A 10440-nucleotide genomic window follows, 5' to 3' on the forward strand; every position below is an offset into this window, starting at 1 on the left:
TACAAGGAGGAACTGGTACCATTCCTTCTGAAACTATTCCAATCAATAGAAAAAGAGGGAATCCTCCCTAACTCATTTTATGAAGCCAGCATCATCCTGATACCAAAGCCTGGCAGAGACAAAACCAAAAAAGAGAATTGTAGACCAATATCCTTGATGAACATTGATGCAAAAATCCTCAACAAAATACTGTCAAACCAAATCCAGCAGCACATCAAAAAGCTTATCCACCACGATAAAGTAGGCTTCATCCCTGGGATGCAAGTCTGGTTCAACATACACAAATCAATAAATGTAATCCAGCATATAAACAGGACCAAAGACAACAATCACATGATTATCTCAATAGATGCAGAAAAGGCCTTTGACAAAATCTAACAATGTTTCATGCTAAAAACTCTCAATAAATTAGGTATTGATGGGACATATCTCAAAATCATAAGAGCTGTCTATGACAAACCCACAGCCAATATCATACTGAATGGGCAAAAACTAGAAGCATCCCCTTGGAAAACTGGCACAAGACAAGGATGCCCTCTCTCACCACTGCTATTCAACATAGTGTTGGAAGTTCTGGCCAGGACGATTAGGCAGGAGAAGGAAATAAAGGGTATTCAATTAGGAAAAGAGGAAGTCAAATTGTCTCTGTTTGCAGATGACATGTTTATATGTCTAGAAAACCCCATCTTCTCAGCCCAAAATCTCCTTAAGCTGATAAGCAACTTCAGCAAAATCTCAGGATACAAAATCTACGTACAAAAATCACAAGCATTCTTATACACCAATAACAGAGAAACAAAGAGCCAAACCATGAGTGAACTCCCATTCACAATTGCTTCAAAGAGAATAAGATACCTAGGAATCCAACTTACAAAGGATGTGAAGGACCTCTTCAAGGAGAACTACAAGCCACTGCTCAATGAAATAAAAGAGGATACAAACAAATGAAAGAACATTCCATGCTCATGGGTAGGAAGAATCAATATCTTGAAAATGGCCATACTGCCCAAGGTAATTTATAGATTCAATGCCATACCCATCAAGCTACCAGTGACTTTCATCACAGATTGGAAAAAACTACTTTAAAGTTCATATGGAACCAAAATAAACCCTGCATCACCAAGTCAATCCTAAGCAAAAAGAACAAAGCTGGAGGCATCACACTACCTGACTTCAAACGATACTACAAGGCTACAGTAAGCAAAACAGCATGGTACTGTTACCAAAACAGAGATTTAGATCAATGGAACAGAACAGAGCCCTCAGAAGTAATGCCATACATCTACAACTATCTGATCTTTGACAAACCTGAGAAAAACAAGAAATGGGGAAACGAGTCCCTATTTAATAAATGGTGCTGGGAAAATTGGCTAACCGTATGTAGAAAGGTGAAACTGGATCCCTTCCTTACACCTTATACAAAAATCAATTCAAGATGGATTAAAAACTTACATATTAGACCTCAAACCATAAAAACTCTAGAAGAAAACCTAGGCATTACCATTCAGGTCACAGGCATGTGCAAGGACTTCATGTCTGAAACACAAAAAGCAATGGCAACAAAAGCCAAAATTGACAAATCGGATCTAATTAAACTAAAGAGTTTCTGCACAGCAAAAGAAACTACCATCAGAATGAACAGGCAACCTACAAAATGGGAGAAAATTTTCACAACCTACTCATCTGACAAAGGGCTAATATCCAGAATCTACAATGAACTCCAACAAATTTACAAGAAAAAAACAAACAACCCCATCAAAAAGTGGGCAAAGAACATGAACAGACACTTTTCAAAAGAAGACATGTATGCAGCCAAAAAACACATGAAAAAATGCACACTATCACTGGCCATCAGAGAAATGCAAATCAAAACCACAATGAGATAACATCTCACACCACTTAGAATGGCAATCTTTAAAAAGTCAGGAAACAACAGGTGCTGGAGAAGATGTGGAGAAATACAAACATTTTTACACTGTTGATGGGATGGTAAACTAGTTCAATAATTGTGGAAGTCAGTGTGGTGGTTCCTCAGGGATCTAGAACTAGAAATACCATTTGACCCAGCCATCCCATTACTGGGTATATACCAAAATGACTATGAATCATGCTGCTATAAAGACACATGCACACGTATGTTTATTGTGGCATTATTCACAATAGCAAAGACTTGGAACCAACCCAAATGTCCAACAATGATAGACTTGATTAAGAAAATGTGGCACACATACACCATGGAATACTATGCAGCCATAAAAAATGATGAGTTCATGTCCTTTATGGGGACATGGATGAAATTGGAAATCATCATTCTCAGTAAACTATCACAAGAACAAAAAAGCAAACACCACATATTCTCACTCATAGGTGGGAATTGAACAATGAGAATACATGGACACAGGATGGGGAACATCACACTCTGGGGACTGTTGTAGTGTAGGGGGAGGGGGGAAGGATAGAATTGGGAGATATGCCTAATGCTAGATGATGAGTTAGTGGGTGCAGCACACCCGCATGGCACATGTATACACATGTTACTAACCTGCCCATTGCTCACATATACCCTAAAACTTGAAGTATGATAAAAAAAAAAAAAAGGTTTAGCTAGTGTCTTCTTTAGCACATTAGCAGCTTCCTCTGCCTCTCCAAATCCAAAATGAAAGTAGTCAGGGGTGTTTTCTTTCTTATATAGAGCTTATTGGTTTTTGAATTTGGTTTAAAGGTGTTTCATTGTTTCCTGAACTTTAATTAAATTTTTTAGCTAGGCACAGTGCCTCCACCTATAATCCCATAATTTTGGGAGGCCAAGTCAGGAAGATTGCTTGGGGCCAGTACTTCAAGACAAGCCTAGGCAACATAGTAAGCCCCTGCCTCTCTATTTCTTTTTTTTTTTTTTTTGAGACAGAATCTTACTCTGATGGCCATGCTGGAGTGCAGTCGCATGATCTTGGTTCACTACAACCCCCGCCTCCCAGGCTTAAGTAATTCTCCTCCTCCAGCCCCTTGAGTATCTGGGAATACAGGCATGTGCTACCATGCCCAGCTAGTTTTTGTATTTTTACTAAAGATGGGGTTTCACCATCTTCACCAGGCTTGTCTCAAATTCCTGACCTCAGGTAATCTGCCCACCTCAGCCTCCCAAAGTGTTGGGATTACAAACATGAGCCATCATTCCCGGCCTAAAAATATCTTTAAAAATTAGCTGAGCATGCTGTCACATGGTAGGATCCCTTGAGGCTGGGAGTTCAGGTCTACAGTGAGCTACAACTACTACACTCTAGCATGGACAACAGAGCAAGACCCTGTCTCAAAACAAAACCAAAACAAACCTAAAAAAACACAAAAGTTTAAAAAAAAAGCTATAATTTTTTGGCTCAGTGTGGTGGCTCATGCCTGTAATTCCAACACTTTGGGAAGCCAAGGTGGGTGAATCACAAGTTCAGGAGATCCAGACCATCCTGGCTAACATGGTGAAACCCTGTCTCTACTAAAAATACAAAAAATTAGCTGGGCATGGTGGTGGATGCCTATAGTCCCAGCTACTTGGGAGGCTGAGGCAGGAGAATGGCCTGAACCCGGGAGGGGGAGCTTGCAGTGAGCCAAGATTGCACCATTGCACTCCAGCCTGGGTGACAGATAGAGATTCCATCTCAACAACCAAAAACCAAACAAATAAAAACCATAATATTTTTGACTAAAAAAACCTTTTAAATAAATGTTTATTGTTTTGTTTTTTAGGATGAGAATGATATTTTTTCTTGAACTGGAAGAGTGACTCCTAATAACTATATTTAATCCTGACGTTCAATTTGATAGGAAACGATTTTTTTTCCTAAAGAGTTAATCCAAATGCTTATAACCTTGAATTACAAGGTAATCCAATTCTCTTTGGCTTTTTGGTGTTTTCATTTGTTTTATCTTTTGTCTACTTCATTTTGGTGTAATCAGTCACCATACAGCTATGATAATACAACATGATCTTAATAACTTGAAATTTATACCAAGATATTTCAAATCTCCCTCTCTCTTACTCTATTGATCTTCTCTCTCAAATTACCATGACTATGCTTGTATGTTTCTCCTTCCAGATGAGTAGAAAAATAACTTTTTAATCTAAAGAACAGAACAAAATTCCACTGTGGTTTTCTTTAGTGTTGTGTCAAACCTGATAGCTTAAGTCTAAAAGTTTTAATATGTTAAGAATACCGAAAAATCTCATCCAAAATCATGCCATATGATTTTATTTATATTTGTTGTCTTCTACATCTTTCAGTAATGTTTTTGTATTTCTTCATTAGAAACTTAATTTTGTAACAAGAACAATGGAGAACAGGGAAGTTTGTAGACATGAGGGACCATGTGCACAGTTATCAGTGCCTAAGGCAGCCTTGATGAAAAAGAACACGTGGTCTGGTCTAGGTTCACTGTAGACTTCTCACTCTAATCTTGCATTATACTTGACATATTTGTCTTCTTTTCACCCCATACTCCAGTCTCAGGCCCCATGTATATTTGTCTGCAGTTACTCACTTATTTTCACAGAGTAAGTGAAGTTTTTTTTAATATCACTATTGGATAACTAATTTCAACTGTATATTTTCCAGAAATGGAAAAAAATCCATTATACTATGAATATTAAATTTTCTAATATACATTTTAATATGACAGATTTTAATGCTCTGGTAATATACAGCAGTTAAGATGTTCATGACAAATGAAGAAAAATGCATATAAGTATTAACTCCATGACCTTGTAAAATGTTGAAAGTGTAATTCTTTCTGAATTTGGTACTAAAGATTATGGTTGTTAAAGTCTAGCAGAAACATTGCTGAAGAACTTCTATTGTATTGTTCTGCATTACTGAAGGGTATTATCCTGTGCAGAGAAGAAGGTGAAAGAAAAAAAAAAGAAAAAAGAAAGATTTCTAGCAAAGTTCTCTGAAGTGATATTCACTTCTCAGCATTGACATAGCCTACATTGAAACTTGGATAGCAACTGAAAACTGCTATGGAAAGGTAGTCACTGTTTCTTAACTTATTAGAGGCAATATTAAATCATTAAAATTTGTAGGTCTGACCTAGGATAAATGCACAAGTGCTTTCAAGCTGTGTATGTCCCAGAAATGGAAGTATGAAAGCCAGCAGGTTATTCTCAGTGAACGGCTGAAGTGTGTTGTGTTAACATAACTTATGTAATCAAATTTCAAAAGAAAGTCAAATCATGTTAAAATTGGTGCTCTATGGCTGAGCATAGTGGCTCAGGCCTGTAATCCCAAAACTTTCAGAAGCTGAAGCGGGCAGATAATTTGAGGTCAGGAGTTTGACACCAGCCTGATCAACATGGTGAAATCCTGTCTCTACTAAAAATACAAAAAAATTCAGCAGGCATGGTGGCACATGCCAGTAGTCCCACCTCTTTGGGAGGCTGAGCCAGGAGAATTGCTTGAACCCAGGAGAGAGAGGTTGCAATTAGCCAAAATTGCACCACTGCATTCCATTCTGGGAGAGAAAGTGAGACTCTGTCTCAGAAAAAGAAAAAAATTGATGCTGCACATATTAGTCTGTTTTTGCACCAGGTTTTTCTTTTATGAAAAACTACCTGAGACTGTAATTTATAAGAAAATTACACTCTTCTGCAGGTTGTATAGACTTCTGCTTGTGGGGAGGCCTCAGGAAACTTACAGTTGTGGCAGAAGGCAAAGGAGGTGGAGCGAGCAGGGGCATCTTCACATGGCCTGCAAAAAAGAGAGTGAAGGAAGAGGTGCTACATATTTCCTTTCTTTCTCTTTCTTTCTTTCTTTCTTTCTTTCTTTCTTTCTTTCTTTCTTTCTTTCTTTCTTTTCTTTCTTTCTTTCTGATGGATTTTCACTCTTATCACCCAGGCTGGAGTGCAATAGCATGATCTCGGCTCACTGCAGCCACTGGTTCCTGGGTTCAGGCAATTAGTCTGCCTCAGCCTCCCAAGTACCTGCGATTGCAGGTTCCTGCCACCATGCCTGGCTAATTTTTTTGTAGTTTTAGTAGAGATGGGGTTTTGCCATGTTGTCCAGTCTGGTCTCTAACTCCTGACCTCAGGCGATCTGCCTGCCTCAGCCTCTCAAAGTGCTAGGATTACAAGCATGAGCAACAGCGACAGGCCCACACTTTCAAACAATAAGATCTCATAAGAACACTATCATGAGAACAGCAAGGGAGAAATCCAGCCCCATGATTCAATCACATCCCAGCAGGACCATCCCCCAACACTGGGTATTAAAACTCAACATGATATTTTGGTAGGGTCACAGAGCCAAACTATATCACCGCACATACAGAAAACTAACATCCAAATTCTAGTTGAATATATTACTCTACTTTCATATTGTTATAAAGAACTGCCTGAGACTGGGAAATTTATAACGAAAGAGGTTTAATGGACTCACAGTTTAGCATGGCTGGGGAGGCTTCAAGAATTTTACAATCATGGCAGAAGGCATAGGGGAATAAGGCACCTTCTTCACATGGTGACAGAAAGAAAAACTCCTGAGCTAAGAGGAAAGAGCCCCTTATAAAACCATTAGATCTCATAAGAACTCACTCACCATCATGAGAATGTCATGGGGGAAATTTCCTCCATGATCCTATTACCTCCACTTGATCTCTCCTTTGATACATGGAAACTGTGGGGATTACAGGGATTACAATTCAAAAGGAGATTTGGCTGGGGACAAAAATCCTAACCATATTAAAATATATCAACTTATTCAGATGAAAATATAGCTCTTCTTCAATCCTAAAGACCCATAAGATGTTATTAGATATGGTTGAACATATCTAATATGTTCCGAATAACATATTTCCGAAGAACAGCAAATGTTAGGCTTAATTAGTCTTATATCACAGAGAAAAAAATGTTAAAGAATGAAATTGGAGTCAGAATACTGAAAGAAACTCGTATGTAAACATCAGTAGTTTTTTTTTTTCAATACAACTCGTGGTCCAGACAGATATTTTATGTGTAGAAAGAGATTTATATTATGGAAGTAAATACTTTTTCTTGCATATTTTATTGTTCATATTTAGGGTAGAACTTATTCCTTACACGTGGTCACACTGCTTTTTGCATGGCATCTCCCTTCTTCCCTCCCTCTCTTCCTTCTTCCTTCCTTCCTTTATTTTCCTTCCTTCCTTCCTCCATTCTTTCTTTCCTCCATCCTTTCCTCTTTCTAGCCCTCCTTCCTCCTTCCCTCCCTCCTTCGTTCCCTTTTTCCTTTCTTCCTTCTCTCCCTCCCTCCTTTATTCCTTTCTTCATTCCTTCTTTACTTCCTTCCCTCCCTCCTTTCTTTCCTCCCTTTGTCCTCCCTTTCTTCCTTCCTTCCTTTTCTTCCCTTCTTCCTTCCTTCCTTTTTCTTTCTTCCTTCTTTTCTTCCTTACTTCCACCTGCTTTTCCGTCCCTCCCTCCTTTCTTCCTCACCTCCCTCCTTTCTTCCTTCACTCTCTCCATTTCTCCCTCCGTCCTTTCTTCATTCTCCCCTTTCTTTCCTCCCTTCCTCATTTCTGTCATCCCTCACTCCTTCTCTCCCTCCTTCCTTCTCTCCTTGTTTCCTTGCTTCCTGCTTCCTTTCCTTCTTTCCTTCCATCTTTCCTTCATTCCTTCCATTCTTTCTTCCTTCCCTCCATCCCTCCTTCCTTCCTTCCTTTCTTCCTTTTCTCCTTCCTTCCCTCCTTCCGTTCCTCCCTTCCTTCCTCCCTTCCTTCCTTCCTTTGTTCCTTCTTTCCTTCCTTCCTTCCTCCCTTCCTTCCTTCCTCCCTTCCTTCTTCCCTTCCTTCCTCCCTTACTTCCTTCCTTTGTTCCTTCCTTCCTTCCTGTCTGCCCATTCTCCTTTTATCTTTCCCTCTCTCCCTCCTTCCTTCCTTCCTTTTTTCCTTTTCCTTCCTTCCTTCCTCCCTCCCTTCCTTCCTTCTTTCTTCTCTTCCCACTCTTCCTTTTTCTTTCCCTCCTTCCTTCCTTCTTTCTTTTTTCTTTCCTTCTTTCATTCCTTTCTTCCTTCTTTCCTACCTTCCTTCCTTTCTTCCATCCCTCCCTCCATCCTTCCCTGACTTTCTTTTCTCCTCACTCACTTTCTCCCTTTCTTCCTTCCTATTGTTCCCTTCCTCCTCTTTCTTTCTTTCCTTCCTCCCTATTCAATATTACCATTAGTGATTAGTGGAGGACCTGTAATTTTCTCTCAATTATTTTCTTATTTAGCCAATATCATATTATTCATGAAAATATTAAACAGCAATATCTGAAGCATATCACAGATGAGGAATCTGTTTTGCTACCCACTTTGCTACACAAAGTTATTGATCTTATACAGCAGGGACTAACAAATGGTTTTTGTGAAGGGCCAGAGGACAGAGGACATGTATTTTAGGCTCTTTGGGTCATAGGTTCTCTACAATTTTTAAAATCTACTTCTGCAGCATGAAAAGAGCCATAGGCAATGTGTTAACAAATTGTCATGATTTCATGTCCATAAAACTTCATTTACAAAAACAGAAGCAGTCTGGGTTGGACTAGCACCATCATTTGCCAATGCCTGTCCTAGAAGGAAGGAAAACTCAACACTGCTCAGGTTAGAGCAATATCAGAAGAAGGAAAACTCAACACTTCTCAGACTACAGCAATAACAGAAGCAATCTGTTAGTGGGCTTTTGTATTCCAATTACTTCATGAAACCTCAGTATTCAAGGAATGGAATAACAAATTAGGCTCAGCTATAAGCATCCTAAAACAATAAGATAGTCCAGTGTAAACATGAACTCATAGAATTAGAACATCATTAAACATGCCAAAGAGGTTTCAAGCTGGAACTGAACTTTCTTAGCTGTGGAGGCTAAGTGTTATGACGAGGCCTCTTCTTGTTCTTTCTTTCCTTCTATCCCCTCTCCTTCCTTCTTTGCCATTTTTCTCTTTTTCTTAGGATGAGAAAATATAGACAACTTTAGAACCTACAGAATTTCTTTTATTTCAAGGTCTATAAATTCATGGATGTTCAAGGCTAAGGCTAGTAATGTTAATGATCAGATTGAGTTGGATATTATACAATAGTGCTTTCTGGAAACTGGTGTTTATTGGAGAGGGAGTAGTTTTCCAGCTATAAAGGAGGCTGAATCTATTCAAATAGTGTCATGTGCATAAATGATGTTAGGAATAAAAAAATATGTCCACTTTCACCTGCCCCCCACCCCTGCACCAGCCCCCACACTGGATTTTATTTGGAAATGAATACATGCATAACGAGACTTGGGTTCGTTATTCAACAAACCTAAAATCAGCAACTTAGAGGAAAGCAAAGTGGAAGAAAACACCCCCCTCATTGATTTTGCAGCATCTCCATAGACTGGTGCCCAGGTATGAATTTTTTCTTCTCTACACTCTGTCATAGCCTTGGCTTCTCTTCTCTTATACTAAATGCTCTTTAGATTGTGTCCTTTCCTATCTCCTTTGCAATGATTCTCACTAATGTGACTGATGGAAGTCATACTAACAAAATGAGTGGCAATTTATTTAAAATGCAAAGGACTTGGCAATGGTTATAGAAAACCAGAAATCATGTTGAAAAAGAGAAAGAAAGAAATGCTGATAGATTAAAACATGTGAAGGCACCAGAGGAAAATGCAATGATATCTGAAGTAAAAAATACAATGTGAAAATACAGTTTTGAAAAGATCAACAAAATTGATAGACTGCTAGCGAGACTAATAAAGAAGAAAATAGAGAATAATCAAATAGATGCAATTAAAAATGATAAAGGGGATATCACCAATGATCACACAGAAATACAAACTACCATCACAGAATATTGTAAACACCTCTACACAAATTAAATTAACTAGAAAATCGATAAGAAATGAATAAATTCCTGGACACATACACCCACCAAAGACTAAATCAGGAAGAAGTTGAATTGCTGAATAAATCAATAACAGGCTCTGAAATTGAGGCAACAATTAATAGCCTACCAACCAAAAATAGTCCAGGACCATATGGATTCACAGCTGAATTCTAGCAGAGGTACAGAGAGGAGCTGGTACCATTCCTTCTGAAACTATTCCAATCAATAAAAATAGACCTCCCTAACTCATTTTATGAGGCCAGCATCATCCTGATACCAAAGCCTGGCAGAGACACAACAACAAAAAGGGAATTTTAGATCAATATCCCTAATGAACATTGATGCAAAAATCCTCAGTAAAATACTAGCAAACTGAATCTAACAGCACATCAAAAAGCTTATCCACCAAGATCAAGGGGGCTTCATCCCTGGGATGCAAGGCTGATTCAACATATGAAAATCAATAAATGTAATCTATCACATAAACAGAACTGAAGACAAAAACCCATGATTATCTCAATAGATACAGAAAGGTCTTCAACAAAATTCAACAACCCTTCATACCAAAATCTCTCAATAA

Source organism: Pongo abelii, chromosome Y (assembly GCF_028885655.2).
Source record: "Pongo abelii isolate AG06213 chromosome Y, NHGRI_mPonAbe1-v2.0_pri, whole genome shotgun sequence".
NCBI classification, from domain to species: domain Eukaryota; kingdom Metazoa; phylum Chordata; class Mammalia; order Primates; family Hominidae; genus Pongo; species Pongo abelii.